Here is a 14,069-nt window from a genome sequence, read left to right as displayed (position 1 = left end):
CTACACACCCGCCTGGCCTGACGGAGCTCACTTGGCCTGTGGACGTGAGAAGTAACCTGGCCACAAGTTCATGGTCTTCCCCGGGCCTCCTCCCCCTCTTGTGTCAGTCCTGCTGGCATGGGGGTTGGGGCATTTCAGAGCTGGGTTAGGAAAGGGTGCCTGCCTCTCCGACACTGACAGCACTTGGATCCCCCCCTCACACCCCCGAGAATCAGAGAACTGGTTTGGCGAGAAGATGCCAGAGAACAGCGTGAGGCATGTTTGTGATTGATGGAGAGGGCAGGGTGGGGAGCAGTGAAGAGCTGTGTGGGGCATGGGAAAGCAGGCTGACTTGGACAAGCACCTCTGGGGCACCATGAGTGATGTGCCGTTGCAGCCTGCTTGTAGCAACAATGCTGTCAGCCAGGGAAGGGGAAATTTGCCCCTGCCTTGAAGAACTGACCCTGAGGAGCAACTCAGGCTTCATGGACTTGAGAACACTGGCAGCAAAATGAGGTCACCACCAGCAGCTCTCAGGAAGTGAGCATGTAAAGGGCATGGTATGGGGCTGCAGGGCAGGTGCCCGGGTGCAGGGATGCCTGGCATAAAAAGGGGCAGGAAGGCCATTCTAAGGTGGGCTCCCATTTGGCTTCCACAGCACCTGCAGGAGAATCCACTGGAGATGTTACCAGCATGGGAAAGGGGCATGCTAGGACCAGACCCAATGCCCGGGACTCCAGCAGGGGATACTGGGATGTTCCTCTGCCCCTTCTCCTCTCATACACACAATATCCAATAACCCCATGAGAGGCAAGCTGGCCTGTCCCTGGTGCTTTCCGACGCCTTTGAGCCCATGCTCAAAGGAGCCAAGTTTTGGACAGGCAGAACGAGATGTGTGCAGGGCCCTGGTGCAAACGTTTTTGAGCTCTTAACACAGGAAAGAGAATCTGTCGCATCTGAGAGAGAAGGGAGGCAGGAAGGAAGGCAGGTTCCACTCTCTATTAGCTGCACAAGGAGCAGGGAGCGGATTACTAAGCCGAAGCATTTGTAAACAGACCTGAAGGAGGCTGTGCCTGTCTGGAGCTAAGACAGGCCTGCTGGTCCAGCTCGCTCCCTCTGTCTCCAGGCCCCTGGGGCTCTGTTTAACACAGGATCTTGCTAGCTGGCTCCCACAGTAAAGAGTTTGACTTTCTAACTCCTTGGCCTGGCTCCAGGCTTGCTCCCCGCCTCCTGGGAGACTCTCTAAGGGCCTAGTTCTGGGAAGCGTATTTTCCACACAGGCTGAGTGGCTGCAAAGTGAAGGAAAAGGGGAGGAGGATGCTGGGGGCTGGCCCCAGCGTAGGCTCCCGTGGAACGGTTGAACGGTTTCTTGCTGACTCCTCTAAAGCGGCTCTGGCTGCCACTAGGCAGAGAGTCAGAAGCCACCAATATGAATGGGAGCGGCCCTGGCAGGAAAGGCCCAGTCTAACCGGCATGAGTCAGTGGAAATGCAGAAGCTGAGCAGAGATTCTTAAAAGAAAATTCATATTGCCATAGCGACCTAGTGGGGAGGGCCCAGGGCCCGTGGTTGCAGGAGTGAGCTGCCAGCTCACCCTGTCCCAGTTCAGCTTCCTTGGGCAGTTTTTAGCCACCCCACGAGGTCCTGGCAAAGGCAGCGGATTTCAAAAGGGCTGAGCTATTTGGGAAATCGATGCTCCCTCACATGACAGCTGCACGCCACTCCGGGCACATTCCAACAAAGGAGGACATTCACTCACAGCCAGCCCCCAGAAATAGTCCCCCTGTGCTTCGTAAACAAGCCTGCCCAGTTATAAAATGCAGCTCTCCGTGCAGGCAACTTTGTGACTGCGGCGGTACGGGTGGGGGCAGGTGAGATTCGGAAATGGTGGGACAGGCGGCCATGATCATTGCCAAGGCTGGAGTCAGAGACCACCATGAGGGAGAGGCACATGGACAAGGCTAGATAAGCAGACAGACAGATAGATCCGTTGGTTAGTCTCTGGCAGCTGAGCCCCAGCCTCTTGGTCTATTGGAAAGGGCTGCATGGCTCCATTCCACGCACACCTTTGCAGGGCCCAGGACAGGCAGCTGATATTTGGGGCTCTCATACTCCCTGCTTGAGCCCTGCCACTGCCAGCCCAGTCCTTATTCCTTCCCTGACCAGAGCACTGCTCCAGAGCCCTGCTCCTGCATCACTACAGAGCCCTGTGCACATGCTGCTCAGGTCTTCCTGGTGTCATTCATTCAGCAGCCACTCAGCCCTGTTCCCCTCCCTTGGGCAGGCTGGGCCCTCCGTGTTTAACCCTTTCCATACCCCAGCAGCATCTTTTCGGTAGGAGGTCTCAGATGCAGCAAGTATGTGCACAGTCCACAGGAGCAGGCACAGAAATCTTTCATACACACAGCTCCCATCTCAGGGCATGCATTCCCTTGGGAATCCCTTCATTGCTCTTAACAACACTTGGCTTGCTGGCAGTGCTGCCACCTGATTCTCTCTTACTCTTGGAGAAGATGTCGCTGGGTCTGGCCTGAAACAGAGCTGTGTGTGAGCTCAGAAGCTCATCTCACTAACAGAAGTTGGTCCAATAAAAGATATAACTTCACCCACCTTGTCTCTCTTGGGCCCTACAGTGGCATGGATGGCACCTGCATTCCTGGTAGGTTAAACAGGGCGCCCTGTTATTGACAAACCAGAGACAGTCAGGGAACCCAGCACAGCATCCAAAAGAAATGCAACCCCATCCTATTTGCCAGAGTCTAGCTCCCATTATGCTGCAGGGAGGGAGTTCAGACTGCCGGAGTCCCTGCTGTAACTGACGGGCACTGCTGTGGGGAAGCTCACAGCACTGGGGTCAGGGCTGGCAGACAAGGCACGGCTGTGGGGAAGCTCAGTGTGACAAGTCCCAGCTGTAAGAGAAGAGCACTTGTGAGGCTGTCCTCACTGAAATAATGATGCTTTTGTTCTGGGGCAGAGTCAGAGCAGCCCACTACAGAGCTGCTGCTGGGTGAGCTACAGGCAGATCAAGACAGGGACACTGGAATGTTGGAGAGGTTTTGTTTCTCTGGCAACAGCTGTATGTACTCCAGATGTGGCTGCGCTCACAGAAAGCATAAAGGGCCGGAAATCCCTCTGTTGGTCAGTTTTTCACGTCACGGATGGTCTCCCCTCACCCACTATGCACAACGAAAGCATAAAGGGGAAATGGCAAATTCATTGTTTCTGTGTAGTTGGCAGGATGGCCCACAGCAAGGCGGCAGCGGCATCCCACAGCTTCCTGGGGCCATGAGGAAGAGGCTCACCAGCTGGTTGGGAAGCAGCGAGAGAAGACGATAAGGGGGCCCCTGTGGTATGAAAGGGGGGCAAAATGGGGGGGGAGGGACTTAGAGCTTCAGCTTCCTGCAGGCACATCCTCCACGTCTTCCCGGGAGGAGCAGAGCATGTGCCCATATGCATTTGGATTTGATCCTTCAGTCTCCCTGCCGGTGGCATTTGTGCAGCACCCCAGCCAGGGGCAGCAGCTTCAACCAGCAAAAGTAAGGGAGACTGCCCAAGATGCAGGGCAAGCACCTTGCAAATGGCAGCAGGCAGTGGCCGGTAATAGGTGAGACAGAGAGACAGACACAGGGAGGGAGAGAGACTAATGGCCCCAGCACAGAATCTGCAGTAAAACTACACAGTGAGATTTTTCAGATACTGAGCTAATGCTCAGCCATGGCCTTTCTTGAGCTACATGCCGAGCATGGTGCCAGGTTTCAGTTCCTGGCACAGGGGAAGCCTCCTCCATGGGAGGGAGAGAGGGGCTGAAGTTAGTCAGGAAAGCTCAGCACTTCCAAAAAGCTCTGGAGAATCATTACTGGCTTTGGAGTCAGAAGCCAGGCTCTAGTCTGCACAGTGCCCAAGGCAGCCTCCCTGTTACATAAACCAAAATATACAGCCCAGAATCTCTGCATCTCACAGGCGTTAAAAGACATAAGCTCACCAGCAGCAATGAACTTGGAAGCCTTCGTCATTGCTTCCTGAGCTCTTCAATTCCCCTTGCAACTTTCACTGAATACAGGATCTTTCTCTGCTTCCTATCCTAAACCATTGTGCAATATTGCTGTGCATTGTTAAACAGCTGCCACATCCCAACCTCAAAACAGCTGCATTCCAGTGAACAGCAAGGGATCCACATATATACAGCCACCACACCTCACCCCAGAAGAGCTGCATTTCTGCACCAGGTGAGGGATCCTTTTATAAACAGCTGCCATGCCCCACTCCAGAGGTGGCTGCACTGGGTGAAACAACCTTCTATACATCTAATATCTACTTCAGACTGAACTAGCTAACAGCAATACTAATCAGAATCCCACATCATTTACATTATTCCTCATAGTACACACACACCCTGGAAGGGCAGAGGAAACTAAGATGGGGAGAGCTGATCCACTGAAGAGCACACAAGGGGGCAGAACTGGGATTAAAGGCTCTTGGCTCCCAATCCCATGCTCAGACCACTAGACACCACAGCTTTTTGTATGTACTTATACAACCCTGTCACTGTAGTATCTGAGTACCTTGTAATCATTTAACATATTTGTCTTCACAACCCCCTGTGCCTGGCAGGGCAATACAGCTGAGGTAAACTGAGGCACAGAGAGGCTAAGTGACTTGCCCAAGGTCACCCATGGAATTTATGGTGGAACTGGGAATTGAGCCCAGGCCTTCCAAGTCCCAGGCTAGTGCCCTATCATTACATCATCCACCTTTCCCCTCACCTCTCGGATGCTGAGGTGCTGGTGTCAAATCCCTCTTATCAGAACCCTCCATCATCCCAACAGGGTTTTTATCCCTTCATGCTCTGTCACTGTCCCCCTGGGAAGATGCCCCCATCCCAGTCATAATGGGGTGGGCTTGGCTCCTGAATGGATCGCTTGGGCCAGAATGTCAGAGCTCCAAGTCAATCCCCGCATCAGATGCAGGTCCAGAGGCTGCAGAGAACCCACCCTAGGTTGTTATGGCAGCAAGGGGTTTAAAGATTAGAAAAAACACAGGAGAAATGTAAGTAAAGCTGCTCGTTCCCATGGAAACCCAGGCAGCTGTGACCCTTCCCTAACATCCTTCCTAGAGGCTTTCCCTGCTGCAGCAACAGGGCATGAAGAATTCAAACAGCAGCAGTGATGTGTCCGCGTGAGTCACCACAGGCCGGATGCCTGTGCTGGCAGAGCCACCCACTTACCCTGGACAATGGCTGCAGAATTACTCATTGTTGGGGCTTCAGAGCAGGCCACAGGGCTGCAGCCACGCCACGGCAAGGAGGCTGGCCATCTCCACACCACCCCAGAGGCAAAACTCAACCCTCTCCTCAGCACAGAGACAGAAAGGTGCTCAGAGACCAGGCTTCCATGCAGCATTTAAAAGACAGACACAGTACCAGCACCCACTGCTGACGCATTCCCTAGTGTTGGCACAGCCTGCTTCTCCCAGACCCAAGGGCACCCATCCCACCCCAGTGGGGGTGCAATTACCTTCCCCCCTGTCCCAGAGGCACCCAGCCTCTTCCCAGTTTCGGCACAGCCAGCTGCCCCCCTTTTTCAAGCAGAGGAAACACCTCATGACACCCCTGGGAGCATGTCACCAACTCTGACAATGCAACGGCTGTTTGCAGCCTTTTCATTGCAAAATTACTTTTAAATTAGCTGGCGAGTCAGGAAGGAGAATCCATCACCTCCAGTGAGTCACAGACAGCATGGCTGGGGAAGGGGGTGTATCTAGTGATTGGAGCAGGGGCATGAGATCCTGTGGTATGGTTCTCCCCACACACCAGGGGGACCACAGATTCCAATGGAGTTACTCTTGGACCAGAGTCAGTGAGAGGGGAATCAAGCCTAGCGATTCTATTTCCGGCTCCGCCACTAATTCACCCTGGGACTCTGGGCAAGTCATTTCCCCTCTCCATGCTGTCCTTCTGTAACCATCTGCCGTTCTAACACTTCCACTGTCAATCATACACCGCCTGCCTACCCTGCTCCATGTCCTAGCAGCTATGTTCCTTGGAAGCCAACGTAGGAATGTTCTGTCCAGTCTAGTTGTAAAGGTCCCAGGGACAGGGCTTCTGCACTGCAATGAACTGGAAATGGAAGGATGATCCAGGGGATGGGGTATGAACTCAGATTCAGGAGACTTGGGTTCAGTTCCCTGCTCTATCCCACACCCTCTGGGTGATCTTGGGTACTTAGTCTTTCTGTGGCTCAATAGGGGACAATAGCATAGTCCCAAGGGACTGAGAGGATAAATACATTAGAGAATGTGATGTGCTTGGAGGCTAGATACACACCTCATCTGGCTGATTAGACCTCTCCTGAGCTGCTCATGGTGACAGAGGCCAATCCTCCCTCCTCCCCAGGGAGAGGGGCCGTTTCCCCATGCCACCATTCTGTCTCACACCCCTTTCATTGGCGAGATTGTCCCCAGACTGGCAGGAAGCTGTTATTTCCCACCTGTGACTCAAAGGCCAAGTAGCTCCCGGGAGGAAGGTGTTGCCAACTCTTGTGATTTTATCATGAGCCTCCAGCTGTTTTCTCAAAGTCCCCTCTCTTAGAGTTATGGGATTCTGGGCAAATCTGAATTTTCATTAAAATTAATCTCTAGCCCATCTCACTGCAGAGGAAAAAGCTTGAAAACATGATCGGGGCACTACTCAAATGCTCCGAAACCAGGAAGCAAATGAAAAGAACCAAACACAATTATTTAATTAATTTATTTATTTAATCTCATGGTTTTGGGAGCCTGTTTCATAAGTTTTGAACACTAGGGACTGGGGAAGAGGATTCATTGTGTGTCACTAGCCCCAGGCAAGGCTCAGCTGGTCTGATTCGCCCCTCGCTCACGTGAATGTGACTCTACTGATTTTAGAGGAGCCGTTCCTGGCTGGCATTATTGACTGCAGGCTCAGGCCCCTTGGATTTCCGGCCGGGCACCTCCCACTCACAGAACATCCCTTTTTACAGAGCCAGTAATCGCTGTGTCTAAATAAAAGCAGCTCCGGACACCCCAGGATGAGTCATCCACTGCCACTGAGCTGTTGACATTGAAAACACTCCATCTGATCCGCAAGCTGCAAAGCAGGGGAGCAGGCAGGTCAGCTGACACTGAGCTTTCACAGGCAGGTGACTGCTCCTGATGGACAGCTGAGTCTCTGTGCGTTGTCCCCACAAAACCCAGCAGCAAGAGGACAAGGCCAAGCTCATCCTGGGATACACTGTGGGTAGGGGTAGGGGGATCCTACTGCAGCTTTATGCCAGAAAGAGGAAACAGTCCCCACCCTCAGAAGCCAGGTTCCCCTCCAGCTGTTGAGGCACTGAGAGAAGCCTCCCTGGCACCCAGACCAGGGCTCTCTGCACCCATCTGTGGAGCCCTCTGGCTCTCCCCTTACAACTAACACCCTAGCACGACTTAGCGCTCATAGCAGTTGGTTGCAACCACCCAAAGCCTCATCCTCTGGCAGGTGCCTGGCATCTCTTTGCTGCTGCATCTGCATCCTTGATAAACACCATCAAGAACCTGTGGGGTGAGCTCATGTAGAATGAGACTTGGTGCGGCTTCTGTGTGGGTGGAGAGACTTATTCCAGTCTGTCATTACGGTGAGCAGTGAGGTCACACCTGTACCACGTGTGGGGGAATAGCCCCCAGTCCAACTTCCCAAGGAGCTAGAATCCCAAGGGAGCTGCTTGGTCTTTGGTGCTGCCTCCCACAGCACCCAATGCATGAACGCACGCATGCACTGTTCCCACATGGCTCTGCCTGAGATTCCTGATGCCCGGTGAGCTGAATGGGGGAGGGACTATACTGGGGTGGGGACTCTGGGCTAAATCCTGCCTGTGCTGAGCTGGTGTAGCCTGGGAGCCCATCCCTCTAGGTATCTGGACTCACCACGAATTCCTCCATCCCCTGCAGAAGCTACAGAGCTATCCCTGCAGAGCACTCATGAGCGGAGGGGTAAAGGGCTAATCAGCCAAGCATAAGCCCCCTGACCCAAGGAGCAAGTACAAGCTAATGTGGGGCAGAGGAGCAGCACAGGGTGTTTCCTAGGGGTCCTACTCTGGGACAAGCCTCTGTCCCCGCTTGCTGTCCCAGCATGGACACATCTTCTCTGCATGGCAATGAGGGGGAACTCTCAGGGTGCGGAGGACTGGTGGGTACAGTAGCCAAAGCCTCACATGCTCCGCTTTGCAGATCCCTCCTCTCCAGCTGAAACCCAGGAAATGGGCATCCCTGCCAGTCACAGAATCCTCTTGGTGGCAGGCCTGGGGATGTGTCTGGATGAAAAGCATACTCAGCACCAAAAGCCCAGTGCCCGCAGTAAACAGGCCCTGTTACCCAGAATCTGCTGATGTCCTGCCCAGCCCCATTCCCTATTATCCAGAACCCCTGGGGTCCTGCCTGCCCTCACCACCCCACTCCCAGTTACCCAGAATCCCCCAGGACCCTACCCAGCCCCATCACCACCTTCCCTGTTCAGTATCACCAACCTCAAAAAAACTAAAGTCAGGACCCCAAAATATCATGAGAATTTAAAAAAAAAAAAAAAAAAAAAGATTTTTGGGGACAAATGTGTTTTCTTTGGTCTGTCTTATGGTTGTCTCACACACACTGGAGATGGGGAGTTCAACAATCCCCCCTCTCAGGGGGGAGGGATAGCTCAGTGGTTTGAGCATTGGCCTGCTAAACCCAGGGTTGTGAGTTCAATCCTTGAGGGGGGCCATTTAGGGATCTGGGGCAAAAATTGGGGATTGGTCCTGCTTTGAGCAGGGGTTTGGACTAGATGACCTCCTGAGCTCCCTTCCAACCCTGATATTCTATGATCTATGTTCTATGATAATCAGTGTCATCCATGCACCCAGCTCTGGGCGTGGAGATTTACTGGGTGTGGAGATTTTGGCCTCTGCTGCAGGAGCTCTCACCCCACATCCACCTTCCCCACACCCACCAATTAATCCAACCTACCCCCAAGGTCAGCCCCCACCTCACCTCTGCTCCTCTGGGGCTCTTCACACCTCCACCCACAGGCCAGGGGGTGCTGCAGCAAGGTCCCCTCGCTCCCTTCATATCCAGCCCAGGGCTATAGGGTGGTTGAGGGGGAGGAGGCGGAGCTATCTCATTGGTCACAAGAGAGTAACAGGCAGGAGCCCACAGCAGTGGGGCTACACCTGCTCCCCCTGCCCTACTGACAGAACGGGTCAGGTTGTGAAGGGAGCTGTGCAAGTGGAGAGGCAGGCAAGTGGGGCAGGCAGCCAATCAGAGTGGGTTCCCCACACTCAGGGCCCAACTCAAATTCACTAGAGGGCAGACCTCCAGGTGGGCAAGGTGGGCTCCAGCCCAGCCAACATCCCAGCACCCACACTAAGAGAGTTGGCACTGCAGCCTGCCTGCCCACCCAGCCCGAGTGCCCCATTCCCTGCTACCCAGTACCCCCGCCTAGAGCCTACTCAGCCCCAGTGCTCCATTCCCTGCTACCCAGAATCCCCAGAGGTCTTGCTTGGCCCCAGCATGCCTCCTCCAGGGCCCCAGCATGAATCCCCCCAGGCTCTGCCCAGACCGAGCACCTCATTTCCGGTTACCCAGAGTTCCCCAGCACCCCTTTCCTGTTACCCAGATTGCCATCTTGCTTGGGGGACCAAGTCTGAGGGGGACTGTATCTGAGAAGATGGGGAGTGGGAGTGCAGGGAATTGGGACAGCACCATGGGTAGGGCTGATAACCAAATCAAGGATGTAATACCTCCTCCCCAAGCCCCTGTCCCAGCCTCAAAGACACCTGATCCACAGAGGTGGTCAGGGAGAACTGTGGGGTGTAAGGCATGCAAGCCCAGATGGCACCCCAGGTTCAGAGCCACAAGCAGAGCTGGCAGGAGCATACACATACCCCAGAATGTAATGAAAGGGACTGGGACTTGGCGGGGGGGGGGAGCAACGTGCAACCCTTGTGCATGTTGAGCAACCCAGGGTAGGATTAGGGAGATAAAGCTTCTCTTTAGCAGTGGAGGATGGTGCAATAGGGAAAAACAGCTGGGCCTGCACCTCCCCTCTCAGGGGCTGGAACATTGCAGAGCCCTGTGTGAGCTGGGCCCCTCCTCACCCCTCTCGATGCAAAACCAGACAGCCCTGCCTGCGCCATCCCAACGGGGGTAGCATGTGCCTTGCCTGCTGCACTCAAGCTGCAGGACATGTCGGCTAACAACACACCTTCTCTCCTACTCAAGAGAAACCTACAGAACATTCCTCCTCTTCAGCAGGTGTTACCAGAGCTGTTACAGAGACGCCTGCTCCTCACCCCACTTATGTCTGATGACACGCCAGCATTGTTTGTCCCATGACATGGGGAGGCATTTGCGGCCACTTGAGACAGACCCTGGAAGTCTGGTTCAGATGGTTGCATGCAGGCCTGGGCTACAGGCCGCACCCCCTGCAGTGATGCCTATTGCACCTCCAGGGCTGGCTCATGCACTGTCCCATAGAAGCTGCTACCCAAGGACCTGTCTTCCCCAAGGGCTCTGTTGTTATTTGTGTTAACACTAGTGCCCCAGTTACAGATCAAGAACCCATAGTGCTAGGCGTTGTACAAACACAGAGCAAAAGGACAGCCCCTGACCCAACGAGCTTCTCATCTCTCCCTGTTTCTCCGGAGGGCTCTGTCTGCCAGGGAGCTCCCTGCCAAGGCCACTTGGTTTAATTGGAAGCTTTCACACCTTGGCAACAAACAAGAGAGAGCCTACTGAAAATGACGCTTCCCTCCTCCTGGCAGGCTGGCAGCACTTCCTTTCTCTGGAAAGAACAAGGGCATTTCTCAGGCAATCACACGCCTGCGGTCTGATGCCAGCAGGCCGGGGCAAACAGAGAGGAGGTGGGGAAGGGAAGGATGCACAGCAGGAGGCTCCGTTGGGTTGTAACTCTCTGGCTAAGGTGCTTCTTAACCATAGAGATTGTTAGTAAAACAAAGAGCTTGGGCTATAGACAGGTTGGGCCCAGAAAACGCAACCACAACCTGGCTGGGGCGGGCTCTCGCTGTGGAGGGATTCCCATGTCCTCCCTGGTGCTTCCCAAGCTGCTGTGATAAGAGCCCACAACCCAGGGCGTGTCTGACCTGAGCAAGGAAACTCCAGTGGTGGGGGAGATTGTGTGTCTTTCTACCCAGAGCCTGGGCCAAGCCAGGGCGTGATTGGCTCAGTAATTAGGGGTAAAAGCAGAGTGACGCCTCCTGCAGACTTGGCATTGGCACAAACCCTCCTCTCCTAGCTGGATTCCTTCCCTTTAAAAGTCTTAAAAGCTACAACCCAGCAGGCTGCTGCCCATCTCCTGCATGCCCAGGACTGTCTGAGCAGGTCCCTGTCTCAACAGAGACCTGGCGCTCAACTGCGCCTCAGTCCTTAGCACTTCCAGACCCATCCCACTGGGGGGGCTCATTATGGTGGAAATGGGCACGGCATGAGCACCAGGAGGGAGCAGCAAGCTATTCTGTATGGCGCCTTCCAGACAAACCCTGTCCCCTAGTGCATGGCAGGAGCTGCGCAGACCACAGCGGGCCCCCAGTAACCCCCAGGTACAGCCAGGTGGTCTCTGTGGTTCTGGGAGCCTCTCAGCTACTCCATGCACTTGAATCTACAACTCCCCCTGGCCCTAGGAGAGGATGATTGCTGCAAGGATTGGTAGGGAGTGGGGAGACATGGAGATCAGGATCCCCTCACCCCAGGGTCTGGGGGAGCCATGGAGACCAGGATCCCCCAATCCCCTCATCCCAAAGGTGTGGGAGAGCCCTGGAGACCTCAAGACCCAGTCCCCCAGCACCGGTGGGTTCAATGGGGAAGCAAATTCCTCTTTCATGCACTTAATCAGGAGTGAGAGTGGTGTCATCTCCACCCCCAAGCTCAGTGTAGCCTTGCCTGCTGTTGTCACCCTAGCAGGGGGCAGGGCACCCCAACCACCTCCAATCAAAGGCACTGCTGATAGGAGCCAGGCCCCCTGCAAACCAAATTCCTGTGTGTGGCCAGCCTGTTTCTTTAACTGGATTGGAAAGTGCCAGGCCTGCCCCGTGGGTTCTGGCCAGCAGCTCAGATGTTCTCCTGCAGCTACCTCAGGTCCAAGGAGACTCCTTGCCATTAATATCCCCTAAGAGGGTGAAGCAAGGGGCAGACTCCACACCCAGGGGAAGGGAAATTGGTCCTTCATGGCAGCCCGCCAGCCCTTGTAATAGGAGGCTGGGGAGGGAGAGAGACAGAGGTACTTGGAGTTAGTATTGCTATTTGTATCGTGTCAGGGTCTGTTTCACTCCATCCACTCTTCTAAGGACCATCCACTCTTCTTTTGCCTCCAAGGCCTCATACACTGTCCCCATCCTCCTCCTTTCACCCCTCTAATTTTGCTCCCCTCTTCATTGTTTAGTTTAGAAGAAAATCTCGTTTCCATCATGTGCCTTCATTTTCTTTAGGCCAAACGTGCGTGTGACAAAAATACCTGCAGATCAGCCGGCTCTTGCTGCTTTCAGTAATTCCTAGGGATCTTTGTATCTTCGTACAAAATTTCCTACAAGCTTCGGAGGGCACTACCCAAACCAGGGCAACATTTTCTATTGCAGCTTGGTTACAACAGAAAACTGGGGTTTGGCTCATTCGGGTTTTGGAAGAAAGTATGTTGAGAAAGTTTCATTTTTTCATCCAAAACCTTTGAGCCAAAAGAAGAAAAATTAGGGGTGAAGGTGAAACCTCAAAAATTCCCACAGAAAATTTTGCCATGAGGAAAAAATTGTCCTTGTGCCTCAAGTCACTCCACATATAAGAACAAGGAAAGAGTTATAGCCAGGAGGCAGATGGTGAGAGCTCAAGTAAACAATGGGATGACACCAGAAAGACAGCACGGAGGTCACCGTTGGGAGGTGCAGATACTAGAGGCGCAGTGGTTGAGGGGGAACGACACTGTGAGTCAATGTGGGACCCACCAGTGATAGGTGGCTCATATGGGGCCAGCCCATTCCTTCCCTCAAAGCCTTAACTGGCTCTCTGAGGCATCCAGTGCGGTTTTTTTGTCTGGTTTAAGGGTGAAGAGCCAACACTGGCTGATTCCTAAGGTGCTGGGCCAACTTTCTGCCGCTACAATCCCCCCACAGTTCATGACTGTCCCTGTGCAGAGGTCCCTGCGGGCAGCTGGCCAGAGTCCCCTTAGCACTGCAGCCCAGAGGAGATTTTAGAATGGGGTCAGTGTGGGGAGGGTCCAAGCCTAGGGGCTTAGTGCTGTGTTTGGTGTAACTCGCTGTTGGTAGAGCTCAATGTGATGCAGCAGGGAGGGGGGAGTCTTGACCTGGGAATGTGGCAGGGGAGTTTCACTGGGGATGGGATACCTGAGAGCCTGTAACCTGAGCCAGGAGGGGGAGGAGTAGGTAACACCTCTGCCCGGGAATGTGGACAGAGGCTGTAGGAGAGAGCCGGCTGGGGGGTGTTTAGTTTTCAGTTTGGTGCTGGGTGGTGGAACGCAGGGAACCCCAGGGCTGGGGTCTAAGTTCCCTGCTCCCCCAGAAGGACTTGACTGAGGGGTCCTGGGTGTACCCACAAGCTCTGTTTTAGACTATGTTCCTATTGTCCAATAAACCTTCTGTTTTACTGGCTGGCTGAGAGTCACAGTGAATCCCAGGAAGAGGGGTGCAGGCCCTGGACTCCCCCACACTCCGTGACACTCAGACTCTCCCTTGGCAAGATGGTGACTCTCTCAAGAGACCCATGTGTTCAGGGTCCCTCATGGCAGCATCTGTTTCTGGAGCACTGGGATCCAGGGTGGCCCCTGAGTTGAACTCAAGACTCAAAGCAACATCCGCAAAGGTGTGAGAGACCAGCTGGGAGAGAGCAAACCTGCTTTGCTGGTACTAGGCCATAGGTGCTGGAGCTAGGGGTGCAGGGGGTGATGCAGCACCCCCTGACTTGAAGTAGTTTCCATTATATACAGGATTTACAGTTTGGTTCAATGGCTCTCAGCACCCGCCCTGCATAAATTGTTCCAGCACCCCTGTACTGGGCCTGTCCACATGGTTAACAGACAAAGGACATTTACTTACCAACTGTTGTT

This window comes from Eretmochelys imbricata, chromosome 7 (genome assembly GCF_965152235.1).
Source record: "Eretmochelys imbricata isolate rEreImb1 chromosome 7, rEreImb1.hap1, whole genome shotgun sequence".
NCBI classification, from domain to species: domain Eukaryota; kingdom Metazoa; phylum Chordata; order Testudines; family Cheloniidae; genus Eretmochelys; species Eretmochelys imbricata.
Note: the sequence above shows the minus strand (reverse complement) of the source record.